The 11,830-nt window shown below is 48.2% G+C and overlaps 1 pseudogene; it reads right to left on the bottom strand.

Moving 5' to 3' along the window:
• Positions 1-1,405: 1,405 nt before the first annotated feature.
• On the bottom strand, positions 1,406-5,476 carry LOC144157515 (uncharacterized; annotated as a pseudogene).
• Between the last annotated feature and the right edge of the window lie 6,354 nt (positions 5,477-11,830).

The following is an 11,830-nucleotide window of genomic DNA, read 5'->3' as shown; positions in this document are numbered from 1 at the left end:
CGGGTCGCCGCATCCTTCATCAGATTGGCTGGGCAGCACAGAATGTCATTCCGCTTTACTACCGGATTCTTGGCGACAAGAACTAAAGAAGCTCCCTTTGCTTAGAAATATGAACCGTGACACGACGAGGGTCGCCGACAAACACGGGCTCAAGCTCTCAACAGCACCCTCGGTGGGTATCATGCAGTTATCTACACAGATGTTTCGTAACATCGAGGGCAGCAATACGCCATTATTGTGACTACCTCCAGAACCAACCTACTTGCGTGTACCTCACTCATGACCCAAGACATGATGGCTGCAGAACAGGCAGCCATCGTCTTGGCTCTGACTCAACCAGGGGTTCGGAAGCCAGTCAGCGATTCCCCACAAGCCTACCGGAATTACCAGCCGGGTTGGGTGTCCCGACCTGTACTGCGGGTACCAAAAATCCACTGCACAAACTGTTCAATTGAGCTAATCTGGACACCCGCTCACGCTCCCATGGAGGGCAACGAATACGCCCACCAACAAGCCTACGCTTTTAGCCCCCGTGCTATGGAGCTGCACGAGGACAGTCACACGCTTGTCACGTTCAGGGAGATAACCCAGCATTATCGCCTTCAGAGACAGACCCTATCTTCGCCTTACCCTGACCTTTCCAGAGAACAACAAACTACCCTACGGCTCATACAATCTGGATCCTTCCCACACCCCAAACGTCTTCACTTAATGCACCCGAATTGCTACGACGTTGAATGTATATTGTGCTCAGAAGTAGGAACACTCTGCCCCATAATCGGGGCGTGCGACTTCAGCCCTGAGCACCCTCCTCTCTTTCCGTCAACTACCCAACAAGAGCAATGGGAGATGCAGCTGTCCAGGCCCTCTTTGCCTACCCAGCTTCAGGTGGTGGACTGAGAACAGGCGGCGCGGAGTGCGTATGGGCTCCAGTGAAGAAGGAACCACTTCCCTGGGCCGCGCTCTGGGCCGTTCAGAAATCTGAATAGAAGTATTTCCTCTTCCACCTTCTCCTCCTCCTTCTCCTCCTCCTCCACCTCCTCCTCCTATTACTCCTACTTCATCTCTGCCGTCGATCTCATCGCCTCCGTCCACGACGGCAGAGACGGATAAGTGAGATCGTCTAACACCGGGTTTGAGCTTCCTTTAATTTTATAAACAAATAAATTCCACTCATGTGCTAAACCAATACCACTCAACCTTACCAAGAATATCTCTTTGAAGTAATAGAGGGTGTGATTAAGTGCATTTCACTTCTCTCAGGTTTCACTATTTGCAGAGCGACCTAAGTGAATTTCAGGGACGTCGCGTGGGTAATCGCTGTGGGTGAGAGAGAATTAACTTTTAATTGCACCCGTCTAAAATGACGAGGGAGAGGGCATTAGCCTAGACCCCCGTTCACCCCCTAACAGTCGGCCGGAATCCCTTGGGATTCGGCGGCGGTCAGGGCCAGACCGATGACTTTGCGTTGCTCTTCTGCTTTATGGTTGAGTAATAAGATCTCCCAGGATTCCACATTTCTGTTCCGGTCGTTATAGAAAGGGCATGTCCAGACCATGTGGGCTAGGTCCGCAATGCTATTGCAGTGAGTGCACTTAGAATTAAAGACTTCCGGATGCCATTTGCTGTATAGTTGAGGGTTCGGAAACACCCCGGTTTGCAATTTCCTCCACATAACTTCCTCTTTTTTGCTGAGCTGTTTATCCGCCGCTGGATAGATCTTGCGACCGAGCTTATAATGAGAAATTATTTCTTGGAATGTCGTTAATTCGTCACGTGTAGGAAGGGGTTCCTCGCGTGGAGGCGGTGAGTCAGCTGCGATCGACCGGTAAGTGAGGCCTCGGGCGGTCGCATGCGCCTTCTCGTTCCCCCCCCCCGAGACCCTGGTGGGCCGGGCACCATATCAGTGAAATTTGATCTGCTGATACTTGACCTTCTCTGAGAATTTGGGCGGCTGCAGCAGAGACCCTGCCCATATCATAATTCCTAATGGCTGCCTTAGAGTCACTAACAACCACCCTTGTACCGGTTTGTGCTATTGCTAGAGTAATAGCAACTTCTGCCTCAGTTGAATTTGTGTTTTTGACGGTGCAGCACGAGACCGGGTCTCCACTCTCACGGACTACTACCGCTGTGTGTGCGGTCTTGTTATTGTCGTATTCGGCAGCGTCTGTGTACAGTACATCAGACCTCCCTTCAAATTTGGCCTGCAAGGCGATAGCCCTATTTTTTCTTCTGCCTTTGTGAAATACCGGGTGCATGTTTTTAGGCAGCGGTATAATCATGAGTCTATTCCTAGTTGGTCTAAATACAATATCAGTCTGTTTGGAAAATTGAGACGGTTCGAATCCCAGGCGCTCCATGATGTTCCTTCCAGTTTTACTTCTCAAAAGTCTTTGATGCTGAGACACCGTGGCGGCTTCTATAAGCTCATCCAGAGTGTTTGATACACCTAGTCTTAGAAGCTTTACCGTCGGGGTGTTCGGAGGAAGACCTAGTGCGGTTTTGATCCCTTTCCTGAGTATGATTTCAATTTTATCTTTCTCTGTTTTACAAAGTTTGAGATAGGGTGCAACGAATACTGCACGACTTATGACGAAAGCCTGAACCAATCTCAAGAGATTGGCCTCCCTCATCCCCTCATGCTTGTTAGAAATGCGCTTAAGTAACCTGCACGTCTGGCTGGTACTCGCTTCAAGTCTCCTGATAGTTTCAGTGTTTTTGCCATTTGTTTGTATGCGCAGCCCTAGGACTCTAATACTGTCTACGGTCGGAATGGCATTTCCATTCACTCTTAAAGCAATGTCGTAGCTCTTGGAAGGGGGACTGTTCCTTTTCCTCTTTGGAGATGGTAGAAAAAGAGCCTCTGATTTTTCCGCCGAGCATTTCAACCCGATCGGCTCAAGATATTTTTCTATTGTATCTATGGCCTTCTGAAGTGTACTTTCAATTTGGCCGTCGCTACCCCTGTTCACCCACAGCGTCAAGTCGTCCGCATATATGGTGTAATTCAGATTTGTTATTTCGTCCAGCCGCCCTGGAAGTCCGATCATCGCTACATTAAACAAGGTCGGAGAGAGGACGGACCCTTGCGGTGTCCCTCTATTCCCCAATTTAATATTTTTGAGCGACTCTCCTCCCAAGCTGATGGTTGCAGTCCGATTGGAGAGAAAATCCCTTACGTAGTTATACGTCTTTACGCCTACGTTTAGCACGCTAAGGTTCTCGAGTATTGCTGCGTGTTTTACATTATCAAACGCTTTAGAGACGTCCAGGCCCACAATTACCCTAGTATCAACAGTCTTTCTGTCGATAACCTGCTCTTTCAGCTGCAGCATGACATCGCATACCGACAGGTGTGATCTGAAGCCTATCATAGTATCAGGATACATGTTTTGATCTTCCATGAATCTATACAGTCTAGTCTGGACTACGTGCTCCATCAATTTTCCAACACAAGATGTGATGGAAATTGGTCGGAGGTGCTCAAAGCCTAGCTTCTTCCCTGGCTTCGGAATCAAGACCAAGTTCGCAGATTTCCATTCTTGCGGTACCTCTCCCTTGTCCCAGCATTTTTGTATATACGTTGTTAGATTACTAATGGAACAGTCGTCAAGATTCCTGAGCATCCTGTTGCTGATTCTATCCGGCCCGGCAGCCGTTTTGGCTCTGAGGCGGTTGATTTCAGCCCTCACTTCCGCGACCGTGATGGGACTGTCCAAGTCCGGGTTTTCCGAGCCCGCGTACTCAGGGAGACTCTCAACTCCAGCACAACTGAGGTATCGATCGCTAACCTCCATTAACAGTTTCTTCGTCGGACCTTCATATTTATACACGAGCTTTTGAAGCTGCTCTCGAGCCTCCGACTTGGTTTTCTCTGGATGTAATAGATGTCGGAGTAGCCGCCATGTCCTGGCACTGCTAATTTCCATATCCATTTGGTCACAAATATTATCCCAATTTTGCTTCGTGAGTTCTAAAGCATGCTCTTCGATTTCTTTGTTTAATGCAGCAAGTTGCTTTCGGAGATTCCGGTCACCTCTTTTCTTGCTGATCTTTCGCTCCAACTCTTTCTTTTTTTTCCATAAACTCACAAGATGGCTATCAACCACGTCCTGATCATCTTCAAGTTCAATCTCTTCGGTGGCGTCCTGAACAGATTGAATAACCCCCTTACTCCAATCGTTAATATTATTTATGGGGTCCTGTCCCGTCCTTATTCTTCTAAATGTATTCCAATTTGTGGCCTTAACTCTCCTCTTACTGACCACCGGTGCGCCGTTCTCAACTATGACCTCTAGAATCCTATGATCGCTACCTAGCTCTTCCCCGGTGTTGCACCACGTGGCCTTGACGCCATTACCGACCAAGGTTAGATCTGGTGTCGTGTCTGAAGATACGCTATTTCCCTTCCTCGTCGGCTTCATAGTGCCGTTTACAGCTTTGCTTTCCAACCACATTCACAGGGTGGAGCGGCGCGAATTTTTTTTTGTTTGGCATCACTATACATAATTAGTGCTCCTAAGCTGCAGGGAGATGTGACCCATTACTACGGGCGTCAACTATTCCCAACTGACTGCAAAAAAACTATTTCTTAATCGTATTTCTTGCTATGACAGTTTTTCGAAGTGAGGGCTTACAACCCACACAAAAAAAAAAAAAACGTTGTTTAAAATTGTTCTACCAGATTTCTGAACGCAGCACGCAGCGCCAGAGAAAGCAATGTGCTCGACTTTTTCGTGTGAGTTCGTGCTAATTTCTGGATTAAATCGTGGGAACAGTTTAAGCGCCAGGACTGGAGGAAGTAAAACAGACAGGAAAGGGGCGCACTAACAACTGAGCTTTATTCGTTCCGAAAGCGATTATAAAGGCACGAAAAACACCATGTGAAGTACCAACTAGCTCGCATCGACACATTATTTCAGTTCAGGATTAAATATTTTGCACATAGTTTCGAGGGCGCATTTACTGGCGTACGCATTTCCTCAGCCGTCTCACGGAAACTCACCAAAGATCTGCTCAACCAGATTATGACCCGCAGATCCCTTAATGCGCGTAAGTTTTCTTGTAATTTTACTCAGTATCCTACTCATTCACTGCATCTGTACCGGGAAGTTAAACGAACCAAAGGCCAGCCGCGTCCTTTACGACGTTGTTCCTCACTACAAGATGCTGCCCCACATTTCGCGTTTTGGGTTTTTAACCACCTTTAGGATGCGGCCTGAGGCGTGCTAAAAAGGTTGAACTGACCGAAATATCGAGATACTTTGACAGTAGGGAGCAACTTTGCAACTTTGAACCCTTTTATTGCTCGATACCCTTCGGTCTGTGACTTCCGTCGTATAAGGATCCGACGGCCAAGCCTCTGCACGTTGTGGCTACGGCACCAGAGCGGGGGCTCCGAGATGTCCGGCAAGGCAAACTCGATTTGGTGCAGGATCTGCAGCACCTTCACCCGGGCCACGTTGCGCTCCATTGGCGGGATGCGCGTGAGGTGATCCACCAGGCTCAGGCAGAAAGCTCGTCTTGGTCACGTGATGCTCCTTGAGTGGGAGGGGCTGGGGGTGGCGGGTCTGGGGGAAGCTGCTGAGACATTGGCGGCTCTTCCAGCACCAAAACCCACTGCAGGTCCGGAGACTCCGGTGGTGACGGCAGCGGCACCGTCGATGACGCCGAGGAACATCCAGGACTGCCGCCTTCGTCCAGCTCGAGCTCGACCACCACGGGCCGCAGCCGGCACCGCCTTCACATGCGCAGAACGACATGCTTCACGGCAAACTCGCCTAAGGTGCATGGCGCGGAGGTAGCGACGGCCAGGTTGCGAGACAATGGAAAATTATAGCACAGCGGAGAACCGGACCGGACCGGTACCCGGTAGGCTACCGGTGCCAGTGCTGCGTGCGCAGAGGCTGCGAAACCTGCTGCGCGCATGCGCAATAGCACCAATAGCCTACCGAGCGCTCTGCAATAGGTCTGGTCGACCCCTCTTGCCCGAACCGGTGGGTGAAAGTCCAGCGTAGGGGTTCAGGCTCCCGCACGTCAGTGAACTAACATAGCAATGCGTACGAAAATGCGAAGATTGTATCGAAGTCAAGATGTGCACGTGCCGCTATATTGGCTCGATTCATGTGTTGCATGAACTTGAACTTTACCGCCACACCCGCTGGCAAGCAGCTGAACACTGCTATTGTAATCGCACAATCTCAACTGTGGGGCGTAGCACAAAGGAAGCTCCGATGAAGACACCGAAGGTGGGCAGGGTGAACGGGACGAATAAGAGGAGAGCGATGAACTCGAGAGCACTTAGGTGTAGTCACTTGCTTCTGGGCACAAGTTCGCCCGTGTAAGTACAGGATTACATTTGCACTGTTGTTTCAACTGCGGCAATTGGTTCTTACGTCTCTCTCTCCCTACATTGGCTGCTCAGGGAACAGTCTTCCCACGTGATGGTCATCAATGCAGCACAGACGTGCACTCACGTGCGGGGTCTGAGGAAGCCGTCGAGGAAGCTGAGCTCGTGCTCCAGCACGTTCCCCTGGCCCTTCGAGGAGACGCGCAGAAGCTTCTTGCGCTTCAGGTACCTGTCCCGGATGGTGCGCCAGCGGGTCTGACACTCCTTCACTGCGAGCGGAGGCCCCACATGTGAATGAGTGGCGTAACCGACGCCCAAGTTAGATGAACCTGGCAACGTAACTTGTTCAGTGCAAAGGTACCCAAATTCGCTGAACTTCTCAAAAGAAATTACCACATCTTTGCGGCTTTTTATTGCAATGGCCAGACCGAGGAAAATATCTCTCTACGGTACACAAATGCAAAGAGCGTTGCACGAGTAGGGTGCGCGTTTTATTTTCTGGCTGTGGAGCAGAATACAACCATGATTATAATTCATGAGGGGAGGGATCATAATCCCGGGCGTTACGAAAGACTGCAACGCAGGCCCACTTTCAAGGAAGTAGAGACCACAAACTTTTTCACACGTAGCCGAGTATTAATAAGGCTTCCAGAATTAAAAAAAAAAGAACTAAGATAAGCGTTAGTCCATAGCTCTTTTTTGCTCATGTAAGGCGCACCCTCAACGAGAAAGTCGCGCAGTTGCAGAGGGAAGCATAGCGCAGATACAGCTTTGCAGGAAGCCCTCTGCTCAGTGCAGCTAGGTCAGGCGTTTGCCTCCGAAATTCGGTAGCAGCATCTGTGATGGCAGCCTAAAAAGTCGAAAGCCCTTTTCTTAAAAGAAAGAAGGTTAGAACGCGACGTTTTCTCCAGTGCTGAGTGTACTCTGGCACTTTGGATTTCAAAATCTGGTAAAGTCCAGAGCCAAAATCCAACCCCGCTTATAGAATATATTTCATCATCACCATCGCTAACAGTGTGTACTGCCAAACTATACTTTGTGTATTACGAGACGTTCGTTACTGTGCAACGACATCCCATTGTTATGTGGTTTACGATTGATGTACTCTCTGTGAAAACTACTGCGTAAAGTTGGCTTTCCTCCGTGCGATTTACTGGGACATTGACGCCATCAGTGAGGCCTAGAAAGCTTTGCTTAAAAAAATGACACCATCGTCCCGTAGGGGAACCCTGAATAGTATGCGAAGCAGCCATGGGGTCGATTCAACTGCCCATTAGTTTTCAGTTCGTCGTTTCCGTGAGGTTGAGGTACGTAGCTACCGTTATATTTGCCGTTTGGTTTCCATGGTAACTAGCAAACGTTTCACTTACCGGAACTACGAAATGGGAAATTGCGTTGACCCAATGGCTGTTTCGCATACTACTCAGGGTTCCGCTGCGGGAAGATGGTGTAATTCTATTGGAGAGGGGGGGGGAGCGGAGGGTGTTAGAGTGGACAGACATTAAAGAGAGAGAGAGAGAGAGAGAGACGTTGTACATGGTATGAGTTAGGCATTATCATCATCATGTTTAACGTAGGTGACGTCAAGCTGTGGTTGGCGTTCCGCTTTGATTATGGCCGCCTTATGGTCTGTGAAATGTAAAGTCAAGGGCTGTTGTAGTGGATGAACCCTAAAGTTGCTGAAGATGAGGTCGATGCACGCTCCCCGGATGGTTGTGGGCTGCTTGTAATCACGGCCCGCCGAGACTCGCCGACGCACGCCACCGCCGACGACGATAAAACGTCGAAGGCGCGTGAAGCGTGCTCATCTCGTGCCGGCCCAGGAATGATGATGATGATGATTGGATGTTTATGGCGCAAGGCCAACTAGGGCAAAGAGCGCCAAAGCAATGGTTATGTATGACGGTTGAAGATGTAATCCCTAAGACTACTCAATAAGAGCAGAGTTTAAAATAGTAAAATCAGTGAGACGATGAGGATGGCTGGTGTAAAAGGCCAGGGTGTGATAGTGCAGGGCATGAAACTACGTGCAAGAATTACGCGTGATAGGAAATAAGCTGTAAAAATTTGATTTCGCTAAGAAACCTAAAAGTACGTTGTAGGGGGACTATGGGATCATCCGCTAAAAACAGTGCTGGATGTAGTGGGATGTGTTGTCTGTATAGTCGTGGGAAATATTTGCGTCTTGTTCTGTGGAGTGCTCTGCATGTAATGAGAATGTGAATTACAGATAGGCCCTCCCCACACCTGCTACACAAGGGTCTTGGAGAGCCAGTGAGCAGATGGGAGTGTGTTGCGTGTGTGTGGCCTATCCGCAATCTAGCTAGTGCAACTTCAATGAATCTGTTGTGTGAGTCAGTAGTGTATGGTCCTAGGTGTGGTTTAATTAGGTGTAACTTGTTGTCTGTCTGTGTGCTCCAGTTGGCTTGCCAGGTTCTGCGAAGGTGTTCTCTTATGTATGGCTTGATGTCGGTGTACGGTACTTTTGTAATGTCCACTGTGTTCGTGTGTGCCGCAGCGGCAGCCATTTGGTCTGCGGTCTCATTTCCCGCAATCCCACAGTGACCCGGTACCCAACATACAATCACTTCGAGATTTTTGTCATACGCTGACATTAAAGTCTTAAACACTAGATTTATGACGTGATTTTTAGAACGCTTTTGGGATGATAATGCTCGTACAACGCTGAGTGAATCTGTGTAGATGATGGGTTTTTGAATGTGATGTTGAACAATATGACCAGCAATAAGAAAAATGCCATACGCTTCAGCCGTGAAGATGCTCGAATTTACATGCATCGATGTAGAGGCCGTAAAGTTGGGTCCGTGCGCAGCACAAGACACCGCAATGGAAGTTTTCGATGCATCACTAAAAAATTCTGCAGCCTGGTATTTTTGCTGCAGATACTGAAAATGCTGTGAAATCGCGATTTGTGGTACCCTGCTTTTCTGTAATTGTGTAAAGGACAGGTCATACAATACAGGGCGAAATTGCCAGGGGGCTATAAAGTCAATGGTAGATGTTCTGAATGTGTCCAAAAAGGAGATTGACAGTTCAGAAGCTTCCCTTCTTACCCTAAGTGAGAAAGGTAGAGACAGAGATGGACGATTTAAAAACAGCTGTGACGTGGATGTATCCATAAAGACAGGTTTAAAAGGATGGTTGTCGATTGATGATATTTTACAAGCATATAAAAGATCAACATAAATTCGCTGGTACTCCAGGCACCACTTGTCACACTCCACATACAGGCTTTCGACAAGGCTTGTACGAAAAGCACCACACGAGAGGCGAAGCCCGAGGTGCAGCACTGGGTCAAGCATTTTTAGCGCTGTTTTTGTGGCCGACCCGTAGACAACACTACCGTAATCCAAACGAGACCCTACCAAAGCGGTATAAAGGCGCAGCAGGAGTTGTTTATCTGCACCGTATGATTGGTGAGACAGGACTTTCAAAATATTCATTGTTTTTAGACATTTTTGTTTGAGTTGTTTGATGTGAGATATGAATGTAAGTTTTTCATCCATCACCACACCCAAAAACTTATGTTCCTTTTTAACAGGGATTGGGTCACCATTGAGGTTTATTTCAGGATCGGGCCTTACTCCACGTCTCCTTGAGAATACGACACAGGTACTTTTTGTGGGATTAAGTTTGAAACCATTTTCGTCTGCCCAGCGAGAGAGTTTCTTTACCCCAAGCTGGACTTGACGTTCACATATGGATATGTTACAAGATTTAAAAGATATTTGTACATCATCCACATATACTAAACAGGAGATCGATGGAGGCAATGCTTTCCGAAGCGAATTCATTTTAACGATAAAAAGCGTGCAGCTCAAAACTCCGCCTTGAGGCACGCCATTTTCTTGAATGTGAACTCTGGACAGTGCTGACCCGACTCTCACACGAAATGTTCGTTTGGACAGGTAACTATCAAGAGTGTTCAACATATTACCTGTTACACCATACGATTTTAAGTCTGCAAGGATGCCGTAACGCCATGCCGTATCATATGCTTTTTCGATATCAAAAAATACGGTCATGCAGTACTGTTTGTGTATAAAGGCATCCTTAATATAAGATTCCAGTGCAACTAATTGATCGTTTGTGGATCGCCCTGCCCGGAAGCCTGCCTGGCAGCCCTCGAGAAGACCATTGTACTCAAGAAAGTACATGAGCCTTCGGTTAATCATCTTCTCGAAGAGCTTGCACAGGCAGCTTGTCAGGGCAATAGGTCTATAGCTTGCGGGAGAAGAAGGGTCCTTCCCTTCTTTCAGAAAAGCCACAACTATGGCCTCCCTCCAAAGCCTTGGAAGGTGCCCCGATAGCCATATTTGGTTGTATAGGTGCAGGAGTGTCTCAAGGGTGTCTGCGTGTAGGTGTTGAATCATAGTGTATGTAATGTTGTCTGCACCTGGAGCAGAAGGTTTACAAATGGCAAGAGCAATCTTCAGCTCATGGAGTGTAAATTCACAGTTGTATCCAGACTTTGACTTGTTCTTGTCTCGTATAGGCCTCTTTTCGGCAGATGTTTTGTGTTGCATAAAAGTGTTTGTATAGTGCGCAGAACTAGAGACGTGTTGGAAGTGTTGTGCAAGTGTGTTAGCCTGATCTTCCAGAGTGTCCCCTGTGGTGCTAACCAGGGGCAGGCTATGTGTGTGTTGTCCTTTTAGTTTACGTATTCGGGTCCATACCTTGTGGGTGTCCGTGTATGAATTTATGGATGTGAGAAAGGCGCGCCAGCTCTCCCGTTTTGCCTCACGGCGCACACGCTTACCTAATGCCTTCGCTCTTTTGAAAGAAATAAGGTTAAAACTTGTGGGGTGTCTACGGAGGATGCCCCACGCCTTGTTCTGGGCCTCCCGCGCACGCTTGCAGTCGTCATTCCACCAGGGCCTTCTCGGGTTGCGCGGGGCCCCAGAGGCCTGGGGTATTGACTTTTTGGCGGCGGCGAGAATGTGCTCTGTGACGAGCTGGGTTGCCTTCTCTACAGGTAAGTGTGTTATGTCTGTGTAGTGTAGTTGAGATGTCTCTGTGAATGTGTTCCAGTTTGCTCTTGCTTCTATAAACTTGCAATGGGAAGGGGAACTGCTAGGGCCTTTATCTATGTATGTTAGTGAGGTAGGGAAGTGGTCACTACCGTATGGGTTAGTGCCAACATCCCATTCAAGTGATGGAAAGAGTACTGCAGAGCCAATGGCCAAGTCGAGGTGTGAATAAGTGTTGTGTGCTATATTATGGTATGTAGGCTTGTTTTTGTTAAATAGGCATGCTCCTGAAGATATTAGAAATTTTTCGATTAGGCGACCTCGGGCATCTGTGCGGTGAGAGCCCCAAAGAGTGTTGTGTGCATTGAGGTCACCTATAAGAATGAAAGGTTCTGGTAGCTGATCTACAAGGCCCTCGAAATCGGAGCTTGAAAGCTGGAAATCAGGAGGGATGTAGATGGAGCACACTGTTATTAGCCTATTGAAA

The sequence above is a fragment of the Haemaphysalis longicornis genome, unplaced genomic scaffold (genome assembly GCF_048455015.1).
Source record: "Haemaphysalis longicornis isolate Haplotype H1 unplaced genomic scaffold, Haemaphysalis longicornis Haplotype H1 scaffold_1, whole genome shotgun sequence".
In the NCBI taxonomy this organism is placed as follows: Eukaryota; Metazoa; Arthropoda; class Arachnida; order Ixodida; family Ixodidae; genus Haemaphysalis; species Haemaphysalis longicornis.
The sequence above is the reverse complement of the archived record's forward strand: the minus strand, read 5'-3'. Positions and strand labels throughout refer to the sequence as shown.